Source organism: Bubalus kerabau, chromosome 8 (genome assembly GCF_029407905.1).
Source record: "Bubalus kerabau isolate K-KA32 ecotype Philippines breed swamp buffalo chromosome 8, PCC_UOA_SB_1v2, whole genome shotgun sequence".
Classification (NCBI taxonomy): Eukaryota; Metazoa; Chordata; class Mammalia; order Artiodactyla; family Bovidae; genus Bubalus; species Bubalus kerabau.
The window spans coordinates 96,758,542-96,779,898 of NC_073631.1; the positions used below are offsets into that span (position 1 = coordinate 96,758,542).

At 42.7% G+C, this 21,357-nt stretch overlaps 1 protein-coding gene and 1 long non-coding RNA gene across 10 annotated transcripts in view; one reads left to right on the forward strand and one right to left on the reverse strand.

Moving 5' to 3' along the window:
• The first annotated feature begins 4,398 nt into the window (after positions 1-4,398).
• Positions 4,399-21,357, forward strand: part of NRF1 (nuclear respiratory factor 1) — a 135,895-nt gene continuing 118,936 nt past the window's right edge. For 7 of the 9 annotated variants that reach the window (XM_055590895.1, XM_055590898.1, XM_055590902.1 and 4 more), the window contains exon 1: positions 12,110-12,268. The gene's annotated coding sequence lies outside the window, so the exon portion shown is untranslated. Of the gene's footprint in view, positions 4,556-12,109; positions 12,269-21,357 lie in introns of those variants that run through there. The other 2 variants (XM_055590897.1, XM_055590896.1) reach the window with 2 other exon arrangements.
• On the reverse strand, positions 10,252-11,896 carry LOC129659491 (uncharacterized). The gene is made up of 2 exons (XR_008718091.1): positions 10,846-11,896; positions 10,252-10,605 (listed from the first exon to the last, which is right to left on the reverse strand). It is a non-coding gene; the product is annotated as an uncharacterized LOC129659491 (long non-coding RNA).

The following is a 21,357-nucleotide window of genomic DNA, read 5'->3' on the forward strand; positions in this document are numbered from 1 at the left end:
CATACATGTCTAGTGGGCTTTCTCTTCCTACCTGTAAAGTAGTTATTGATAACAGAGTTTATATTCTCCCCAGTGTTCAAAGTTCCTTGAGTATAGAACCAAGCCTGATCCATGTTGACCCCTGGTGCCTTGCCCAGAGCCTCATACACAGATGTATATTCATTAGAACTCGAGGTTGGAGTGTCTGCCCATTAAAAAATCTACTCAAAGTGCTTTAGGCCAAAAAAAAGAAAAAAGAAAAAAAGGGAATTGATTAGAAGGATGGATACTCAAGAACTTACAGAACTCCAGGACAGGGACCCTGTGGGTTCTAGGAAGAGAACCAGAGATAAGAGCATGCTGGTGACCCCAGGAAGTACTATCTCATACTGGCTTCTCTGCATGTGTCTGCCCCACTTTTCTCTCACTACTGTTTGTTTCCAGTTCATTCGGTGGAAAATGCCCTCTGTCTCCGGGGCTTCCCAGGTGGCGCTAGTGGTAAAGAACCTGCCTGCCAAGGCAGGAGATGCCAGTTCATCTGGAGGATCCCCTGTGAGAGTGCGTGGCAACCCACTCCAGTATTCTTGCCTGGAGAATCCCATGGACAGAGGAGCCTGGTGGGCTACAATCCATGGATCACAAAGAGTCGGATACAACTGAAGCAACTTAGCATGCACAAGGGGCCCCTGTCTCCAGTTCCCAACCTTAAATATCAAGAAGAGAGAGAAAGAGAGAAGGGATAGGGGAAAAAGAGCAGGAGAGAGAGAGATCACAACATCAGTGTCAATAGCTTCACGAAGGGATGTGATTAGTCCAGCTTTAGTCCGGTACCTGCTTCTGGGCTAATCACCTGTGGCCAGAAGGCACGATAGGAAGCCTGCCGCCTCGAGGGCTTCAGTGATGTTCATGGGCTTTTCATCCGTAATTCCGTCCCCTGTGACCAGCGTGCTTCCAGTCTCTGTGTCTCTTAGGCAAACAGGCTAAATTTCTAAGGTTGGCACAGCATGGGTCAGATGATTTTATGCCTGCCTTGCTCACTAATGTGGGGTGGGGCAGGTGTTTCTGAAGTGAAGTTCTGACTTCTGGGGACCACTCTGTAAATAGCAGCAGTTTCCAGAGAAGGGGGAAATCTGTTGAGCTCGTCCCAGCCAAAGTCGCACTCAAAGGTGACTGTTACAAGATATTTGTGGAATAAATAAATGAGTAAAGAATCCCTTGAAAAAGAGGAACTGTCCACAGCTACTAGGTAAGTCTTAGGGAGTTATTGGATAACTCACTCACTTGTCACTCTCAAAATCTAATCAGTCTCCAAGACCTGATTAAGCTTTCTTCTTCCCTGTCTCTCAAATCCTCCCCTCCCTCCTATTTTGCTGTACCTCCACGCACAAATTTTCGCTCAAAGCCTGACTGCTCCACCTCAGCCTCCTTGCCTTCATTCCATGCTGCTGACTGTGCCCACAGTAACTTCCCACTACACATGAATTCCCTGTTGCCACTCAGTCTGCCTGAAACCAAACACAGCCTCTTTCCATCTAAATTGGCTGTCCCTTTAGAGGACTGTGGAGAAGGAAATGGCAACCCACTCCAGTATTCATGCCTGGAAAATCCCATGGACCGAGGAGCCTGGTGGGCTACAATCCATGGGGTCACAAAGAGTCGGACACGACTGAGCGACTTCTGTGTGTGTGTGTTTAGAGGACTGTCAATAACACCACCCCATTTCCATCATTTAATTTTTTTTTTTTTTGGCATATGAAGTGTGGTAGTATCCCAGCTTGAGCTGTTTAATTATCTCAATAGTCACATATCCCTGACTAATGCATCTTTATCTCACTCATCTAAAGTGCTACCTAAATTTGTGTATAAACACATTCATTTTAAACTTTTTTGTTCCATATATCTATTTTTCTTAAGCTTCAAATGGTTTTAATTATTATTTTCATGTACATTAAAAATTTTTTTTTAATTTTGGCTCTGCTGGGTCTTCATTTTCTCTAGTTGTGGAGAGCAGGGGTGACTCTTGAGTTGCCGTGTGAGGGCTTCTCACTGTGGTGGCTTTTCTTGTGGCTCCTGGGCTCTAGAGTACAGGCTCAACAGTTGTGACACACAGGCACATGGATCTTTCTGGACCAGGGATTGAACCTTATGCTCTTCATTGGCAGGGAGATTCTTTTCCCTAGAGCCACTATGGAAGCCCTCCATCATTTAATTCTTAAAACTTTGGGATAAGTTCTGACCTTTGCCCTCCGAGTCCTTCAATATCTTATCAGTTATCAAGCAGTGTTGAATTTTCCTTAATTTCCCTCACTGATCTTTTTATTTTCTTTTTTTTTTTAGCCATCTCCAATGTAATTCTGGCCTGTTCAGCTTATCTTTCAAGGACTGATATTAAGAGAATAAGGAGAAGATATTTGGTTGGGGATCTGGGAATGCCTGAATCCTGCCTTGGCCAGGCACCTCCTCTTTGTGAGGTCCTGGGGAGGACATATATGTACAGGGAACAATAACACAACCAGGCAAAAGAGAACTTACTTTATTATTAGCTGCGTGAGTAAGTGAGTGTGAAAGTCCCTCAATTGTGTCCAACTCTTTGTGAACCCATGGACAGTATAGTCCTTGGAATTCTCCAGGCCAGAATTGGGTATCCAGAGTTGGTAGCTGTTCCCTTCTCCAGGGGATCTTACCAACCCAGGGATCAAACCCAGGTCTCCTGCATTCTTTACCAGCTGAGCCACAAGGGAATCCCATTGGCTGGGTATTTGGCCTTAAATCACAATACGGAAGTCAAGAAACACAGGCTGGACCCTGGTCATCTCTGTCTATTCTCCTCTGTCAATACTCAAATTTGAGTCTTAGAATCTTACTGCCTAGTGGGACAAAAAGCCACTCTCAACAGAGAAAATGAGGAGAAAGACAAATCCGAAGTCTCTTGGCTCAAAGGCTTGGGCTGTCCCAAGCCTTCATAACTGGGCCTGCTAGGCTTGTAGAAGAGGAAAAGAAAGGATGCTGGCTGGGGTGCTTCCGAATACAGAAGTCATGTCTGACTCTTTGCAACCCCATGGACTGTAGCCTGCCAGGCTCCTCTGTCCATGGGGATTCTCCAGACAAGAATACTGAAGTGAGTTGCCATGCCCTCCTCCAGGGGATCTTCCCAACCCAGGGATCGAACCTAGGTTTCCCACATTGCAGGAGGATTGTTTACCATCTGAGCCACCAGGGAAGTCCATGAATACTGGAATGGGTAGCGTATCCCTTCTTCAGGGGATCTTCCTGACCCAGGAATTGAACTGGGGTCTCCTGCATTGCAAGCAGATTCTTTACCAGCTGAGCTAGTAGGGCAAGGGTAGCCCTTGTTACCACTGAGGATGTGTTGACGATGGGAGACTGCATCCACTCATGCTGAACCTTTAACCTTTTAAAGACTTTACGCTTGGAAAAACATAACTTGGTCCATATTCTCCAATTTTAGCAAGGTTTTCTTCTTTTATGGGGGTGGGGTAGGGTGGGATGAAATTTCTTGCTCAACTCCCTGATATCACGCTAAAGAGGGTGAAGAAGGGGAGAGTCTTGAGTGCCCTCTAGGGACTGGTGGCTCAACTCATATTTGAATTCTAGAGAACCTACACTGTCTTTCCAGGTGGCACAGTGGTAAAGAATCCATCTACTGGTGTAAGAGATGTAGGTTTGATCCCTGGATCAGGAAGAACCCCATGGAGAAGGAAATGGAAACCCACTCCAGTATTCTTGCCTGGGAACTCCCATGGACAGGGGAGCCTGGTGGGCTGCAGTCTATGGGATTGCAGAGTTAGGCACGACTGAGCATGCATGCACAAGTCTACACTATTGTGATCTTGTTAGTGCTTTGCTCAAAACTGTCTAAAGCTATCTGTTGTCTTCTGAGTTAAGAATCAGTTCTTAAGGCAGCTATTAGGACCCTCTATGGTCTCAACCTACCTTTTTTTTTTTTTTTTTTTTTTTTTGTCGTTAGAATGATGGTGGCTCAGTGGTAAAGAATCTGCCTGCCGATGCAGGGGCCTTCCCAAGAGGCACTAGTGGTAAAGAATTTACCTACCATTGCAGGAGACATAAGAGACATGGGTTCAATCCTGGGGCAGGAAGATCCCCTGGAGGAAGGCATAGCAATCCATTCGAATGTTCTTGCCTGGAGAATCCCAGGGACAGCAGAGTCTGGCAGGCTACAGTCCCCAGGGTCCCGAAGAGTTGGACACTGCTAAAGCGACTGAGCACCTGAGCACAGGATTATGGCATACAGGGCAAGAATAGAAAATAATACAAACATAATCATCCAATGAAGAGGTTAGTTGGATCTAATCAAGAAGGGAGAGAACCTGGGTGGTTACTAGATGTTTTTAGGAATCATAACCTAATCAATAGGTCCAGAAAAACTAAGTAAAGCATCTTGGGAATCTAATTAGTATACCCTGTTGACCTAGCATCACATAGAAGGGACTTGGTGTGTTCACAGTGGTGGCAGAAGAATCTCATCTTTTTGACACGTCTTGGTTAAAAAGCAACCTCAGGCTGCTGAAACAGGACTTCCCATTCTCCAGCAAAGGTAAGTCCAGGAGGCTTGAGGAAGTAACCTGAATGTGCTCCGGATGGTAAATGTTTAATCCTAAGACAGTTCAGAATTAAATATGAGAATGATGAAATACACCAAATCCACAGTATTCATATTTTCATGTTAACGTTAGTAGTATTCTATGTAATTTGGCATTTTGAATGTTTGTAAGATTTAGATAATGTATTAACTTGAGAATATGACAAGTGAGACTTGTGATTCCAGTATAAGATACATAACTGAATAACTGATTTTAGACTCATACTAGAGATTTTAATAGTGTGCAAATAATACTGAAAGATAATCTGACATTCTTTATATTTATAAGTTTATTAGATTTATAAGAGTATTCAATTAATAACTATTTGCTAGATATCTGATTATCGAACAAGCAACTTGAACTTTTTGCCTTGGTTTTCTCACCTATGAGTATAATAATAATACCAGTTTGTTGCATGAGAATGAATGAATTCATACAAGAGCTTGTGATACTGTTTGACTTTTAATGAATCCTCAGAGAAGTTAGTTATTCTTGTTATTAAGTATATGAAAAGTGAAAGTGTTAATCATTCAGTCGTGTCCAACTCTTTGCGACCCCATGGACTGTAGCCTGCCAAGCTCCTCTGTCCATGGAATTCTCCAGGCAATACTGTATGGGTTGCCATCCCCTTCTCCAGAGGATCTTCTTGACCCAGGGATCAAACCTGGGTGTCCTGCATTGGCAGGCATGTTCTTTACTGTCTGAACCATCACGGAAGCCCAATTAAGTATATGAGAAGGGTTCTTTTTTTGGTTAAATCATGCATTTAATTATTTAAATAGTATTTAATGTAGTATTTAAAAGGCAAAGTGAGGAACTTCCCTGGTGGTCCAGTGGTTAAGACTCCATGCTCCCAATGCAGGGGGCATGCATGGGTTTGATCCCTGGTTGGGGAATTAAGAGCCTGAGTGCCATGGGTATGGCAGAAAAAAAAAGCAAGTCATTATATTATGTATGTAAATGCTGTTTAAAATGTTTAGGGGATTTTATTAACAATGTTGTAAGTGAGTGAGCGAAGTCGCTCAGTTGTGTCCAACTCTTTGCGACCCCATGGACTGTACCCCACTAGGCTCCTCTGTCCATGGGATTCTCCAGGCAAGAATACTGGAGTGGGTTGCCATTTTCTTCTCTAGGGGATTTTCCTGACCCAGGGATCGAACCCAGGTCTCCTGCACTGCAGGCAGATGCTTTAACCTCTGAGCCACCAGGGAAGCCCTGGTGTAAGTGAAGGAGTTATCAAAGGGAGCTTAGTGTATTTAGTTGAGTTGAAGGAGCATTAATCAGCCTCCTCTCAAGGACAAGGTCCATGTTTCCCACTATAACTCTAGCACTAAGGCAATCGGTACCTAACAGGTGCCCAATAAATATGTGTTAAACTGAACTGAGAAGTTGTGTAAAAAAGATTTTAAGACGTTATAACCCATTTGTTGTTGTTTAGTCTCAAAGTTTGCGTCTGACTCTTTTGTGAGGCTCCTCCACCCATGGGATTCTCCAAGCAAGAATTCTGGAGTGGGTTGCCATTTCCTACACTAGGGGATCTTCCTAACCCAGGGATCAAACCCATGTCTCCTGCACTGGCAAGTGGATTCTTTACCACTGAGCCACCAGGGAAGCCCGTTACAACCCATAGACACTGTGAATTGAGACAAGGACCACAAGAGGAGGAAGAGCTTTGAGGGAGGATAAAGAGGGCAAGCTTTTTCCCTTTAACCAAAGAAGTCCCTCACCTTGCTTTTTAAATACTATAATTAAATGCATGATCTAACAACAAAAAAAACCCCTCCTCATATACTTAATAATAATAACTAAGCATTCATTAAAAGTCAAACAGTATCGCAAGCGCTTGTATGAATTTGTTCATTCCCAAGACGCCTAAACGTATGGCGTCTGTAAGACATGAGCTCAGTTTGAAGTCTCACACAGGGCAGACGCCCAGGGAAAGAGTTTGGAACGGGAGATACATATTTCAGGGGATCATCAGCAGAGCTTGGGTTCAGTGAGAGGAGGGCCCTTGAAAATGATTGTTAAAATTCCCTAGATATATAAACAGATGAGATTAGTGAATTAAACTTAAAGGTGTAAAGAAAGACTGGTTTTAAAAGTTGTTACCTTAATATAGCAAATATTAATAAAAAAAAATAATGGGACTTCCCTGGGGGTCCAATGGTTGGGACTCTGTGCTTCCACTGCAGGGGATGTGGGTTTGAGCCCTGGTCAGGGAACATGCTGATCCCACATGCTGTGCAGCATGGTCAAAATGGTCAAAAAATAAGTAACAATAAATAGTCTTTTCCATCCCCTCTCTCAAAAATCACCTTATGAGTATAAAAGAACTCATCTTGACATTTCTAAGCTTGTTACACTGTTCCCTTACACAAATCCCTCGTCTTGGCACTCCTTGAATATCCTCCCTAATTTTTTTGGGGTGTACCCAGGAATAGTGACATGTGCTCACGAACACTCATTCATCATTATCATCACAGTAGCCACCACCTATCATATCTGTATTTTGTACTGGGACTTCCCAGGTGATTCAGCAGTAAAGAATCTGCCTGCAATGCAGGAGACTCGGGTCTGATCCCTGTGTCAGGAAGATCCCCTGGAGAAGGAAATGGCAATCCACTCCAGTATTCTTGCATGGGAAATCCCAGGGACAGAGGAGCCTGGTGGGTTACAGTCCATGGGGGTCACAAAAGAATCGAACACGATTTAGTGACTAAACAATATTTTGTACCAAGCAACTGACATAATTAGTGGTAATTGGAAAGAGGTAATAATACCCAGCACTTACTATGTGCTTCCTGGGTGCCAGGCACTGTCCTGAGTCCTTTGTGAGTATTATCTCCTCACCTCCATGTCATGGGTGAAGAAAAGGAAGTTTAAAATGTTAAGCCACTTGCCAAAGTCTTACAGGTAGGAAGTGGTATGTCCAGGCTTTGAACTGGGAATTTGACCCCAGCACTCCTGCTGACTGCAGCCAGCACTCTCTAGTAATGCAGACCCTTCTTGGGCCAGCCCTTGAAGTTCCCAAAGAGGCAAAACTCCTTGAAGTTGCTTCCATAGTGCCAAGGTCACATCCATCCTTGTAGGGCTGGAGTTGTGCACATTCCTAACTAGAGATGGGGCAGCTGCTACTGCTCTTGGAGCTACACGCAGTTTATCAGTGGGTCTTGAAGAGTCCCCTGTGAAAACAGTTGCCCTGGCTCATCTCTCTTTGTTTCTACCTCCCCCTAGTTCTCACATAGCTTCATTTTGATTACCATCTGTATCCCTACTCACTTGGTACTTAGCACACAGTACAATTTTTTATAGGTAATGAGTCAATCAAATGAGCATTCCAACTTTGTTGGTATCTAGTTCTTCTTTAAGAACCAACTTTGTTGGTATCTCAGTTCAGTTCACTTAGTTGTGTCCATCTCTTTGCGACCCCATGGAATGCAGCATGCCAGGCCTCCCTGTCCATCACCAACTCTCAGAGCCTACTCAAACTCATGTCCATTGTGTCAGTGATGCCATCCAACCATCTCATCCTCCGTCATCCCCTTCTCCTGCCTTCAATTTTTTCCAGCATCAGGGTCTTTTCAAATGAATCAGTGCTTCACATTAGGTGGCCAAAGTATTAGACTTTCAGCTTCAGCATCAGTCCTTCCAATGAAAATTCAGGACTGATTTCCTTTAGAATGGACTGGTTTGATGTCCATGCAGTCCAAGGGACTCTCAAGAGTCTTCTCCAACACCACGGTCCAAAAGCATCAGTTCTTCGGCGTTCAGCTTTCTTTATAGTCCAACTCTCACATCCATACATGACTACTGGAAAAACCATAGCTTTGAATAGATGGACCTTTGTTGGTAAAGTAATGTCTCTGCTTTTTAATATGCTGTCTAGGTTGGTCACAGCTTTTCTTCCAAGGAGCAAGTGTCTTCTAATTTCATGGCTGCAGTCACCATCTGCAGTGATTTTGGAGCCCCCCAAAATAAAGTATCCCACTGTTTTCATTGTCTCCCCGTCCATTTGCCATGAAGTGATGGGACCGGAAGCCATGTCTTAGTTTTCTGAATGTTGAGCTTTAAGTCAACTTTTTTACTCTCCTCTTTCACTTTCATCAAGAGGCTCTTTAGCTCTTCTTCAATTTCTGCTGTAAGTGTGGTGTCATCTGCATATCTGAGGTTTTTTATATTTCTCCCAGCAATCTTGATTCCAGCTTGTGCTTCATCCAGCCTGGCATTTTGCATGATGTACTCTGCATATAATTTAAATAAGCAGGGTGACAATATAGAGCCTTGACGTACTCCTTTCCTAATCTTGAACTATTCTGTTGTTCCATGTCCAGTTCTAACTGTTGCTTCTTGTCCTGCCTACCGATTTTTCAGAAGGCAGGTCAGGTGGTCTGGTATTCCCATCTCTTAAAGAATTTTCCACAGTTTGTTGTGATCCACACAGTCAAAGGTTTTGTTGTAGTCAATAAAGAAAATCTTCTTTAATCTCTTACAGTAGATTTTTCCATATTTTTTCTGAGACTGATTCTAGAATCTCAGGTTCTGTTGAGCCTTTTGGTCAGAGCAATTGGAGTTTCCAGGCTCACCTGTTTTGGAAAGTTCAATGGCCTTCTATACCCACAGGTTCCTCATGTGTGGATTCAACCAATGTTAGATCAAAAATACTCGGAAAAAAAAAAATACTTGGAGAAAAATTGCAGAAAATTCCAAAAAGCAAAACTTGAATTTGCTATGCACTGGCAACTATTTACATCACATTTACATTGTATTTACAATTATTTACATAGCATTTACATTTTATTAGGTATTATAAGTAATTTAGAGATGATTTAAAGTATATGAGAGGATAGGAAGATGTGAGTGGGTTCTTTGCAAATACTAGCATGTATGCCATTTTATAAAAGGGACTTGAATATCTTGGGATTTTGTTATCTGTTAGAGTCCTAAAACTACAGCTCCTCCGATACTGAGAGCCACAGGCCAACTGTAATTTGTATTACTTTTCTATTTTTCTGAGTTGGGTAGATACAGATCTTTCATCATGTTTATTGAAGATCTATTGGGACTTCCTTGGTTGTCAAGTGGTTAAGACTCCATGCTGTCAATGCAGGGAGCACGGGTTTGATCCTTAGTTGGGGAACTAAGATCCTACATGCCCTATAAACAAAACCCCTACCCTCATGCAACTTCTGAATTGTGGAAGATACATGGTTGGAGAAGTACTGTATAGAAAGTATAATCCAGTGCTTTCAAACTTTTTTGCAACTGTAAGCCAAGAAGAAATGTATTTTATAGCATGGTCTAGCACAAACATACACACATATGTACATACATTTATACACCTGAAATGAGTTTCATAGAATAAGAGTCTGACTGGGTTTGATGCCCTCTGATATTTTCTATTTCTTTTATGGAATGTTGGTCATGACTCACTAAGTTAATTTTAGTGGCTCTCAATCTACAGTCTGAAAAAAGCTGGTAATGGTTAAGAGCACAAGACTGAGGTCAGGCTGATGGCTTTCAGACCTGGCTCCATCTTTTACTCTCTGGGTTTGAGCAAGCCATCTCTTGCTAATTTTGCTTCTCCATCACCAAAATGAGATAATAATAATACTGGTATCTACCTCATAGACTCCACTTGAGAAGTAAGAAAGGAGGTAATGTGTATAAGGAATGTAAAATAAGGCTCAGTAAACATAGGTGTTAAATACCAGGTGTGATGATGGAAGGAGGAAAGGAGGGAATGTTTCCTGGAGGAGACCTTAAAGAGGTACTAGGAATTATTCAGGGGCAGGTTTAAGCAGATACATAGAAGAGAGAGCAGCTCTATGCAGATAGCAGTCCTTGCAATGTTGAGAGACGGGAGAACTTCCTCTGTCCTATGACCAGAGAGCTTCCCAGTTTGGTTGTAGTCTGAGGGAGAAGTCTGTGGCAGATGAGGTTAGAGATGGCAGCTCGGGGTCACATTCTTGTCATGGCGAAGAGGCAAACCACTCCAGTATTCTTGCTGAGAACCCATGAACAGTATGAAAAGGCAAAAAGGTATGACACCGGAAGATAACCCCCCAGGTCCCAAGATGTCCAGTATGCTACTGAGAAGGGCAATTACTAATAGCTCCAGAAAGAATGGAGCGGCTAGGCTAAAGCAGAAACTAAGGGCCCTGAGGGCACCTCAAAGAGTTTTAAACTAACTTATGTGTAATGGGATCTTATTAAGTCTGTTAAGTCGAGAAATGACATGATTTACTTTTTTGAAAGACCATTCAAACTGGAGGGTGGAGAATGGCAATTCCTGCAACAGGGAGACCATGAAGGATCTATTGCAGTATCTTGATGAGAGATGCGAGTCACCTGGACCAAGGAAAAAATGACATGGAACAACTGTTTCAAAAGATCTAACTGGATAATGGCATTTGAGGGAGAAAGGAGTAATGGATCTTTCCTAGGTTTCTGGCTTGAACACCTAGGTGGTAGGTGGCGACACTCTATTAGAAATGTTGGATAAAAAAGACATTTCGTTTTTAGTTACCGTTGCATTTTGAGATTAATGGCATCTTGCTGAAAATTAAAAGTATCCGGATTTTGTGAAACTGTTTCCTGATACCCTTTGGGATGTTTATTAAGTCCCTAAAACAACTGGTTCTTAAACTATGGTGCTTGACAACCATGTGTATTTACGGGTGGGGGAGGAATGGAGAGGGGTGTTAGAAATGTGGGTTCCTGGGCTAAGAAGCTAAGATTCTGGAGAAACCATTTGGACCCCAGAATTTAAATAATTAGCCTGAATGACCCCGATGCAGGTAGTCTCCAGACCACAATTTAAAAAACAAAGAGCACTCTCCGGTGTCCCTAACATTAGTTTTTCTACTCTTCTCTCTCTCTCTACTTGCTTGGGGAGGGGTCCCTATTGCTTCTGACTGCCTCCACTCATCGATTATGTTCCTAACAGTGAGGACTTCCTTTATCCTAACAAGTACATACATCTTCAGGGCGCCCAGAAAAATATTTGGCAACGAACAGGCCCTCTAGAAATGTTTGCCAAACGTATGAATGGGCGAAAACATTTATAGATTGCTTGGTACAAAAACTTTAGCTTTTAAATAGTTCGGCAGGGTTTGAATAGAGAAGCAAAGGTCATTCCAAAGGCAGGGTGAGGATGCGACGGGCAAGGCAGCGGGGAGGAAAAGGCGGGGGAAGCCCCATGCCGGTGATCGAGGCACACTCGGGAGGTCCTAATTCCCGGGACTCGGGGGGCGAAAAATGTGACTATTTACGGATTAGCAACCATCTTGGGTTGCCTGCCTTACTTTCCCGGGGCGTCCACATTTGACTTTACTACTGTTGCCTCTGCGATTCCGGCCCGATCCAAAACTCTGAAGGGAAATGTGAACGCAGGGAGACTCGGGGGCTGCGGAGGCCCGAGCCCAAGCCCCCTTCGGGATGCCCCGCCGAAGTAGCGCCGACCTCCCCATCATGGCGGCGGCCGGGCGGGGAAGCCGAGCCCGTGCGTCGCGTGCGTGCCTCCTCTCCCTCCCCTCCCCCTCCTCGGCGGCGGCGGCGGCGGCTTAGGCGGCAGCGCTCGCCATTGCCGCTGGTGGCAGGAGGCTGCGAGGAGCCGGCGCGGTCGCAGTCTCCACGGCGCAGGCCCACGGTAGCGCAGCCGCTCTGAGGTGAGTGCCCTACCGCGCAATCTCCAGCTATTTCAGCCCCGGCGCAGCCGCAACACGCCGCCCGCCCGCCGGCCGGCCGGCCCGCCCCGCAGCCAGCACCCTGCCGCCCCCGGCTCCAGGCCTGGGCCCCCGCCGGATTCGGCCCGCCTCGGGCGGGGGGCCCCGGCCCGGCCCAGTCAAACCGCCACCCCGAGGATGCGCAGGCCGCACTAGGCCCCAGGCGTCCTGGCGGGCTCGGGAGGGAGGCGCTGCCCTCCCGAGAGCCCCAGGGTTCCGGCCTGCCCTGCCGCTTAAGGCTCTCGGGGCCGCGGCCTCGTCTCCGTCGTGGAACCCGGGGCCCCGGCCCTGCCTTCCCGTGGGTTCGGGAGCTGGTGGCCCGGGAGAGCGCGCTGGCCTGGGAGCGGGAGGTGGGCGGGCTGCGCGGGACCGGAGCGGCGGCTCCCAGCTTGCCTCCTCGGCCCTTCCCGGCTCTGGTCCGCGGGCGGCGCGGCGGGCTGGGCCGGGGCGCGGGAGCCGCTGTCTCCTGCGGGAGAGGAGGCTGGCTCTTCGGGCAACCTCCGAAGCTTCCCTCCCGCCGGGGTGGCGTGGGCTTGTTACCCAGGTAGACTGGGGGACGCTGGAATATGGCGCTTTGCCCACCTTCTTGCAAGTTAGGAGGCGGCAGCGGCGGCAGTTCAAGGAGGAGGGCGCGGAGTCCTTTTGTACGCAGAAATAAGGAGCGACATTGTGTTTTCTTCCCTAGCTAAGATGCTGCGGGTGGAGGGGCCTGGGTTCTTTCTGTGCTTGGGGTGTTGGTCCCCAGGGGGAGGGATAGGGGGAGTGGCGCGACCCAGGAAGGGACCAAACCTTTGACACTGGGAAGACAGGAGCTCTGGATGGCCTTGTGCGTGGGTATTATCCCGCAACCCCAGCCTTTCGGGGAACTCAAGGGTTTGCCCTTGCATGTTAGCCACTTAACTGGGCCATGATGTCCACCTCCTCTCTCACCTGTTGTGCCGTTGCTGTTGGTTCTAAACTTTCGACGGTCCATCTGACTGTGCCCATCAAAACTTGAAGTTGTTAAAAAATTTTAATATTTTTAAGGCTTCAAATGATAACTGGTCCAGCCAGTTGTCAGCGGTTGCCTGGTCTCCATCCCTTTTTAAGCATTAGATTAGAATATATTAATTGCTTGTTTTAGAGCTGATGTCAGTTGTGCTTAACTCTTTCTGTGGTCAGAGTAAAATTCACATTTTCTTAAGTGTGTAGAAACAGGGCATTGGAAACTGTTACCGTGAAAGGTAGTGTGAGTGAGACTCTCAGCTCGGACAGTGCTCTGCAAGAGAATGGGTATGCACATCTCACACCTTTTGTTGCAGGATATCATCTGCTGTCACAGTGATCCTTTCCCCATTTCACCTTCCCCCAGTTTTAAAAAAAATTCCTTTTCCTTTGGCCTTGAACAGTAAGTTACTGGATTGTTCCTCACTCAAGGGAGGTGGGGACGAGGGCTGGGAGATGCTAGGATTTTTTTCTTCCCATAAGTCAGTAGTAGCCTGACTCCCTAGAATTGTGTTTGAAAGTTCTTGATGTGTTATTTCATAGTGAAAATATGACTAACCCTTATCTGTGCATCCAAGTGAGATTTCCATATTTTATGAGCGCTGAAGCAAACATGCAGTTATCAAATGTAATGTAGTATACTTAACCTTAACTTGGGTCCAAAACTGCATGCAGAATTTTTTTGCAGGACCTTTTTCCCACATTCGGCTAGGAGTTAGATGTGCCTTTCAACGGGGTCCATCAGGATAAGAATTACTGTTTACTCTCTTTTGGTTCATCGTTATTTGAAATCCTTTGATTTCAGTGAACGCTTTCCTCCTCCCCCCATCAGACTCAGCATACATGAAGAAAATGATTTTTTGCTTGGAAGTTGTAATCATATTCTCATTTAGGGGAAAAGATTTCTAATTCCCAAGCCAGGAGTTTTCTTAACCATGTTTTAAGCAAATTCAGCTCCTGGATTTAGGGAAATATCTCTTAAGTGTAGGAGATAATGAGGGCCCTTGTCTAGTTGTAGAGGGAATTAAAGGAAAAGGAATTTCAGGTTTCCTTCCCAATTCTTGTGTATTCCAATGGAACCCAAAATTGTAGGTTGTTTTTTTTTTTTACATTAAATCGCAGTTAATGTATCCATCTCTAATTTTGTTAGGTAGCTGAAGACCAACTTCCTAGGATATGAGTTTGCATTGCATCATAGGTTCAGGCAGACTTTCTTCAAGAAGTATTTTATGTGAAATGATAGGAAGTGGGTGACTTTTAAGGGAAATTAAGCTCCTTGTAGTCTGGGGTTAAATTTTTTATACCTCTTTCCTTATATGTAATAAGGCATTCAATCAGTGTTAGTTGGGGAATGATAATAATATGAGGAACATAATGATTGAAATTAAATTTTTTTCCACAAGTATTTGAACAGGCATGTTGGTTTCTGGAAGGACTAAACTGTCAGCCTTTAGAAGCACACCCCCAGTCTCTGGAGAACCGGAAGTTATTGCATACATTCAGCTTCTGTCTGATATCTTTAGGCAAGCGCAGTCCTTCATGTTGCAGTGGGCTCTTTCATCCACTCAGTGCCCCTCTGTAAAGGTGGAAGGTAGAGGGGGAGCTCTTTGGGTTGTTGAGTCACAGAAGTGTCTAATCTCAAGAGTTTCCGCGTACTCTCTGTAGGACTGTAATTCAGGAAATTCGATATTTGAATTTAGATGTTTATATGTGACTAAGTGTGATGTTTATTAATATGTTTGTGTGTGTGTGTATATATATATAGTATTTGGAAAATCATTCTTACTGAAGAATAGCAATCTTTGGTTTTATAAAAAACATTTCAGAAAATGCTTTATACTGAAGTACATTTTCTCTGTGCTCTTTCTTGTTTTCCTTGAGAGCTGAAGCCAGTGTTTTCAGCCTGAGCTAACCCAGATATAATTTTTCATGAATACTTAGTAAACAGCAATGGAAAAGAAACCCACTTGTTAAGTTTATTTTAGAAACATTTTATTTAGACCAAGTCCAATCAGTATTTTTTTAGGCTCTGGATACATGTTAACTTTTGAGCATTATGTATCATATAGTTTCTTCCTTATTAACTCCCTGGTGGATTATCTACTTTCTTGGCTTTTCAGGTAGTACTTTTATCTTATCTATTTTACTAAGGAGGTCAGGCTGGAAGAGAAAGAGTAAAGGAGGTGAAACAAATCAATTTCAGGTGTTTCCAGACGATTATAACCACATTGAGCTATTGGAAACTTTTAATCCTGGAGCAACAAGAATGCTTTGTCTGAAGTTATTTTGATGTAATATGGAGAAAACTTAAACAATGAACAGAATTTATGATTGCTAAGTGGATTATATATACCTTGGAGTATATATACGGGCTTCCCTGGTAGCTCAGAGGTTAAAGCGTCTGCCTGCAATGTGGGAGACCTGGGTTCAATCCCTGGGTCGGGAGGATCCCCTGGAGAAGGAAATGGCAACCCACTCCAGTATTCTTGCCTGGAGAATCCCATGGACAGAGGAGCCTGTTGGGCTACAGTCCATGCGGTCGCAAAGAGTCAGACACAACTGAGCAACTTCACTTGGAGAGTGTGTGTGTGTGTGTGTGTGTGTATATATATATATATATATTTTTTTTTTTTTTCCGCCCCCTGCAGTGTGGTTCATAATTAAGCTAAAATGTTTCAATCCTGCTCAGAGCGGTTTAATTACTGACCCTTCAAAAATGTTTCATCACGTGCTCTTTAGTCCTAAAATGTGAACATTTATATGAACTGAAGAAAAGTCAGAAATACAGCTTCATAAAGATATTCTAGTATATTTTTAAAAGACTGCCCCTCCCCCATAAAAAAGGTAAAACAAAACCAGGGGGCATTGAAGGCAGGCTACTACATTGTGATCCTTTGAGGTCAGTCTGTACTTTATCATCAACAGCAGTCACTTAGAAAATAAACCGACCATAAGGAATCTTCTCCAGAATTCCAACTTGATAACCTTCCTTATCAAACTGTTTCTGAGCCATTAGATAATTTCTGAGGAAGCCATGCGTAGTAAGGGAGGAGTGTGTGTGTGTGTTGGGGAGAGAGGGTAGGGCGGAGGGGGGAAAAGGTAGATGAAACTGGTAATCTGGTTTTATTCATTGGATGATCACTGAAATTTTGGAGATATATTTTTAAAAGAAGCTAAAAGAGCTACTTCTGTTTGGGTCATTTTGATGATATACATGATTTGGTGTCTGCTGTTTGCAGTGTATTATTTAGTATATCAGGCTTCCCTGGTAGTTCGGATAGTAAAGTATATCAGTATAGTATTCACATTTGTTCATGTATGCTGATCTCTGTGGTTACAAATGTGAAAAGTTTGGCTGACAGTTTAAGTGGAAATTTTCATCAGAACTTTTCAATGGTGCCTGTTGGATAAACTATGCCAAGCCTTTTTCAGAATCATGAAGAATGAACTTTGTGTGCTTAAATGTTAAGACCATTTTTTAAAAGAGATTATATTTACTGTTGGTAATTGTAAAGTCTTAGCCTTTTAGAACTTGGAGAGTCTGTTTCATTGCTGCCACTGAATGTTAATGTGGTTAGGCTGACAGCTAAATCTACAAAAGACAAGAGGAAATGAAGACATATCCCCATGAAATATTGCTTAAAAACTAAGCGGTGGACTTGAAGTGGAGAGCTAAGGACTCAGTTCAGTCGCTCAGTCATGTCCGACTCTTTGTGACCCCATGGACTGCGGCATGCCAGGCTTCTGTGTCCATCACCAACTCCTGGAGCCTACTCAAACTCATGTCCATCGCATTGGTTTGCCATCCAACCATCTCATCCTCTGTCTTCCCCTCCTCCTTCCACTTTCAATCTTTCCCAGCATCAGGGTCTTCTAATGAGTCAGCTCTTCACATCAGGTGGCCAAAGTATTGGAGTTTCAGCTTTAGCATCAGTCCTTCCAATGAATATTCAGGACTGATTTTCTTTAGGATTGACTGGTGGCTAGGGACTAGGGGACTTAATTTGATTTATGTTCAAAAGAGAATGAGGCATTCTTTCCACTGGGAAATAACCTTAAGTGTGTCCTCACTCTGGAGTTTTGCCATTCATTCACTAGGTAGCATTTAACTATATACTATATTCCGGACATGTTCTAGATGCAAGAGGAACAAATAAATCATGGGCTTTGTCTATAGGGAAGAAAGATAAGGGTTCAACTAACTATAATACAACTTGTTGAGCACTAAAATGAAGAAAGAGTGGTGTGGGATTATAGAAGAAGGGATGGAATTCTGGGGGAAGGGATGAGTGACGCAGGGAGATTAAGCGAGGTTAGGGAAGACTTTTCATGTAGTGGGTGTTTTAAGTATTGGGTTAGCCAAAAAGTTGGTTTGGGCTTCTCTATACCATCTTAAAGACCTGAATGAACTTCCTGGCCAACCCATTAGGACTTTGAAGGATGAGTAGCTGCTTTACTGATGAGAAAGAAGAGTCTAGAGGAAGGGCATTGATAGTCCGATTTGAGAAACACCAAGTAGATTTTGCTGTACTTGGGGAAGTACTGGGAAATGAAGCTGGTGAGATTGTGGCCTGATTAGGAAGAACACGGAGTTAAAGATTATAGTTGGTTAATGGATAATGATGATGCCTTTAATAAAGTAAGGAATGTATAGGGAGAACAGAGCTTGAGGAGGAAGGTAAATAGGGTATGATGTATGATGCTAGGGGGTATATAATGCTGAATAGGTAAAGTTAGGTACCTAACGATTTGGACTTTAGATCAAGGGAAAATGGGGAGGAAGGGGTCTGTTAGGATCTTTGTATTTGTGGGCATAATGTGATGTAAAAACTGCCAAAGAGTATAATATCAAGAGTGAGGAAGGAACTGAGGGCAGCCCTGGGTAGCATCTATATAAAGGTCAAGTGGAAGAACAGAGGCCTGTAAGGGAAGTTGAAAACCAATGCCTGAAGAGAGAAGGTAAACGGTATAGTGTTGAAGAAACTGAGGATAGGGATTAAGGGAATTTTAACAGGGTATAGCAATGTGGGGAATCCTGCAGAGCTCCTTGAGGCAAAAACTGGATTTTATCAGGATATGTTTATGTGTATGTATGTATGTATTATTTTGTCATGAATCATGATAATTAAACAGATTTACAGAGTCTTATTGAATATAGAGGTAGAGCCTTAAAACACAAGTTAATATTAATGGATGACAAGTGTTTAGAAATAGGTCCTGCTATTCAGGAGAATTACAGCATTAAAAACTTTGGGAGATGACTTAAATTTTAACAATTAGAGTTTATGTATTTGAGTATATATAGTGTAGCATATTTGAGCTTATCATCTCTTAAAACACAAATTCCTTTTGAAGGGTTTCGAGGTTTTATATTTATATGATACAGACAGGGGTTTTTAACTTGGGTTTTATAATTCTGGGGTTCATGGATATATTTTGGCTATGAGATTCTGGGTCTTGAAATTGTTTGAAAAATACTGTGTGGGCCTGTGTGATTTTTCTGCGAAGAGGGTCCTTTTATAAGATTCTCAAGGGGTTCTTGACACAGAAAAGTTAAGGGCCGTTTTGGCCCTTGGTAATGTAAATGTTGGCTATGTTAGTTGGCTGAAATCAGTTATCCTGACTGGGCTAGATCAAGCAAGGGAAAGAAATTTTGAGTAGGTGTTTGGGGTGAAGAACTTGGGAAGATGGAAGGTACCTTTCGGAGAGAAGAGTAGGAGCGCCAGAAGGAAGGTGGGAGGAATGCCAAAGCAAAGCTTAACCAGCTTTAGAATTTTGCCAAGTCATCCGAATTCCTTGCTTTTTTTATATTCCAGAATTTATACTTGTACTGTATATGACTATTCATGCACTCTATACAATAGGTTTTGTGGGAGGATCAGATTACTATTGTTTTAAAGAGAAAGTGAGTTTTGAAAGAAAGCTGAATAGTTCATTAGGTTACAATCAAACTCACTTTTTAATTTTAATTTCTATTTCACACTAGGGTAGTTGATCTGTAACGTTGTGTTAGTCTCAGGCGTACAGCAGAGTCAAATTCATTTGTAAGGTTGCTTATGTGCACTTTAGAAAACTTCTACAGTACACATATAGATATATTCTTTACTATCTGAGCCACCAGGAAGTCCATAGAAAACTTCTACAATGTACACGTATCAATCTGGTGATCTGGGACAAATCATGTATTCTCTCCTTGCTTAATTCTTCTGACTGTGAAATGAAAATACCATTGGCTTGCTTTATAGAGTCTGTATAAAATATGACAATTTAGGAATGTTTTAAGATCTAAGATACAATGGTAACAAATTGCTAGTGTCCATGTTTCTTAAATCATTGATAAAATGCAGAAATTTAAGCAGATTATTTAATAATGTTTCATACTAGAACTTTACTTGACTCCCAAAATATTTCATTCTGAATTTTAGATAATTGATCATTTTTACTTTCTTCTTCTAATCTTTGGATCCTAATGAGATTAGGAGGCAATTTTGTCAGCTAGGCCCTGGATTCTAGTCAGTGATCTCTAACTTTTGTTGTCACCCTTACAAGTAAGTTTTGAGCGCACATTCTGAAAAACATTTATTTATAGATGGTATTCCTGTTATTGTACTAATATATTTATGTGCATTATAAAATATGTAGAAGGTAAACATTTTAAAAGAATCAGGTAAAAATTGTCTTGCTAATGATGGTTCAGTAATTTGTGAGCTTGATTTGCTTGTTTTTGTAAATATATTTGCTTATAATTCATGTTTTTTTCTGTAATTAATGCCAGTTGGCAGTTGTATAGGATACCCTGTAAAAATATTGGTAAATGTAAGAATTACATGAATAAACATGTTGGATAATCTTAAGAAAATTTGTGTTATGCAGCTTGCAGTTGGGCTTGTGTTTGTGGATTATGTTTGAAAGTGAAAGTCGCTCAAGTTGTGTCCGACTCTTTGTCCCGTAGTCCATGGAATTCTCCAGGTCAGAATACTGGAATGAGTAGCCTTTCCCTTCTTCAGGGGATCTTCCCAACCCAGGGATCAGACCCAGGTCTCCCACATTGCAGGTGGATTCTTTACCAGCTGAGGCACCAGGGAAGCCCAAGAATACTGGAGTGGGTACCCTATCCCTTCTCTAGCAGATCTTCCCGACCCAGGAATTGAGCTGGGGTCTCCTGCATTGCAGGTGGATTCTTTACCAACTGAACTATCAGGGAAGCCCTTTGTCTCATTAAACAACTGTTAAATAAAATTTTCAGTAGTAGATCTTTCACATGATAATCACAAATGAAAGCGTCAGTTTGCTCCATACAAACACCATCATGTGTGTGTTACTCCCTCAGTCATGTCCAGCTCTCTGCGACCCCGTGGACTGTAGCCTGACATGTTCCTCTGTCCATGAAATTCTCCGGGCAAGAATACTGGAGCGGGGTTGCCATTTCCTTCTCCATGGGATCTTCCCGACCCAGGGATTAAACCTGGGTCTCCTGCATTGCAGGCAGGTGCTTTACCATCTGAGCTACCTTAAGGTCTTTTGACCCTAAACTGAATTTAGAAACTAAATTTGAAGAAATAATTCCAGTGTCACCAATTATGTGATTGATTGTTAACATTTTTGTCTTCCTTAATTTTTAATCTATTTTGAAAGTTTCTCTACATTGAAAATGTATAATTTTTGTAATGAAAACTTTTAGAAAAGAAATGAAGCAGCCAAATCAGTGGTTATCTTTGGTTTATGAGCATATATGCTCACAATGAAAATGCATTCATTTTTATAATTAGAAAAAATTAAAAGTATGATTATGGCCATAATATAATTATGGCCGTAGGGAGTCGCTAACAGATTTTGAGCGCACAAGTCAATTATTCTCACTAGGCCTATTTCCCCATTTGAAAAATGAAGAGTACAGAAATGGTAAAGTCTCTTACTAAATAAAAAGTTCCTTCTAAAATTATTTCTGAGTTGTGTTACGATGTGTTAATAAATATATTTTTTTCTTGTAAAAAGTGTGTAAATATGTTCATTGTAGCGAAGAGAAAAAATTTTAAAATAATTGTAAA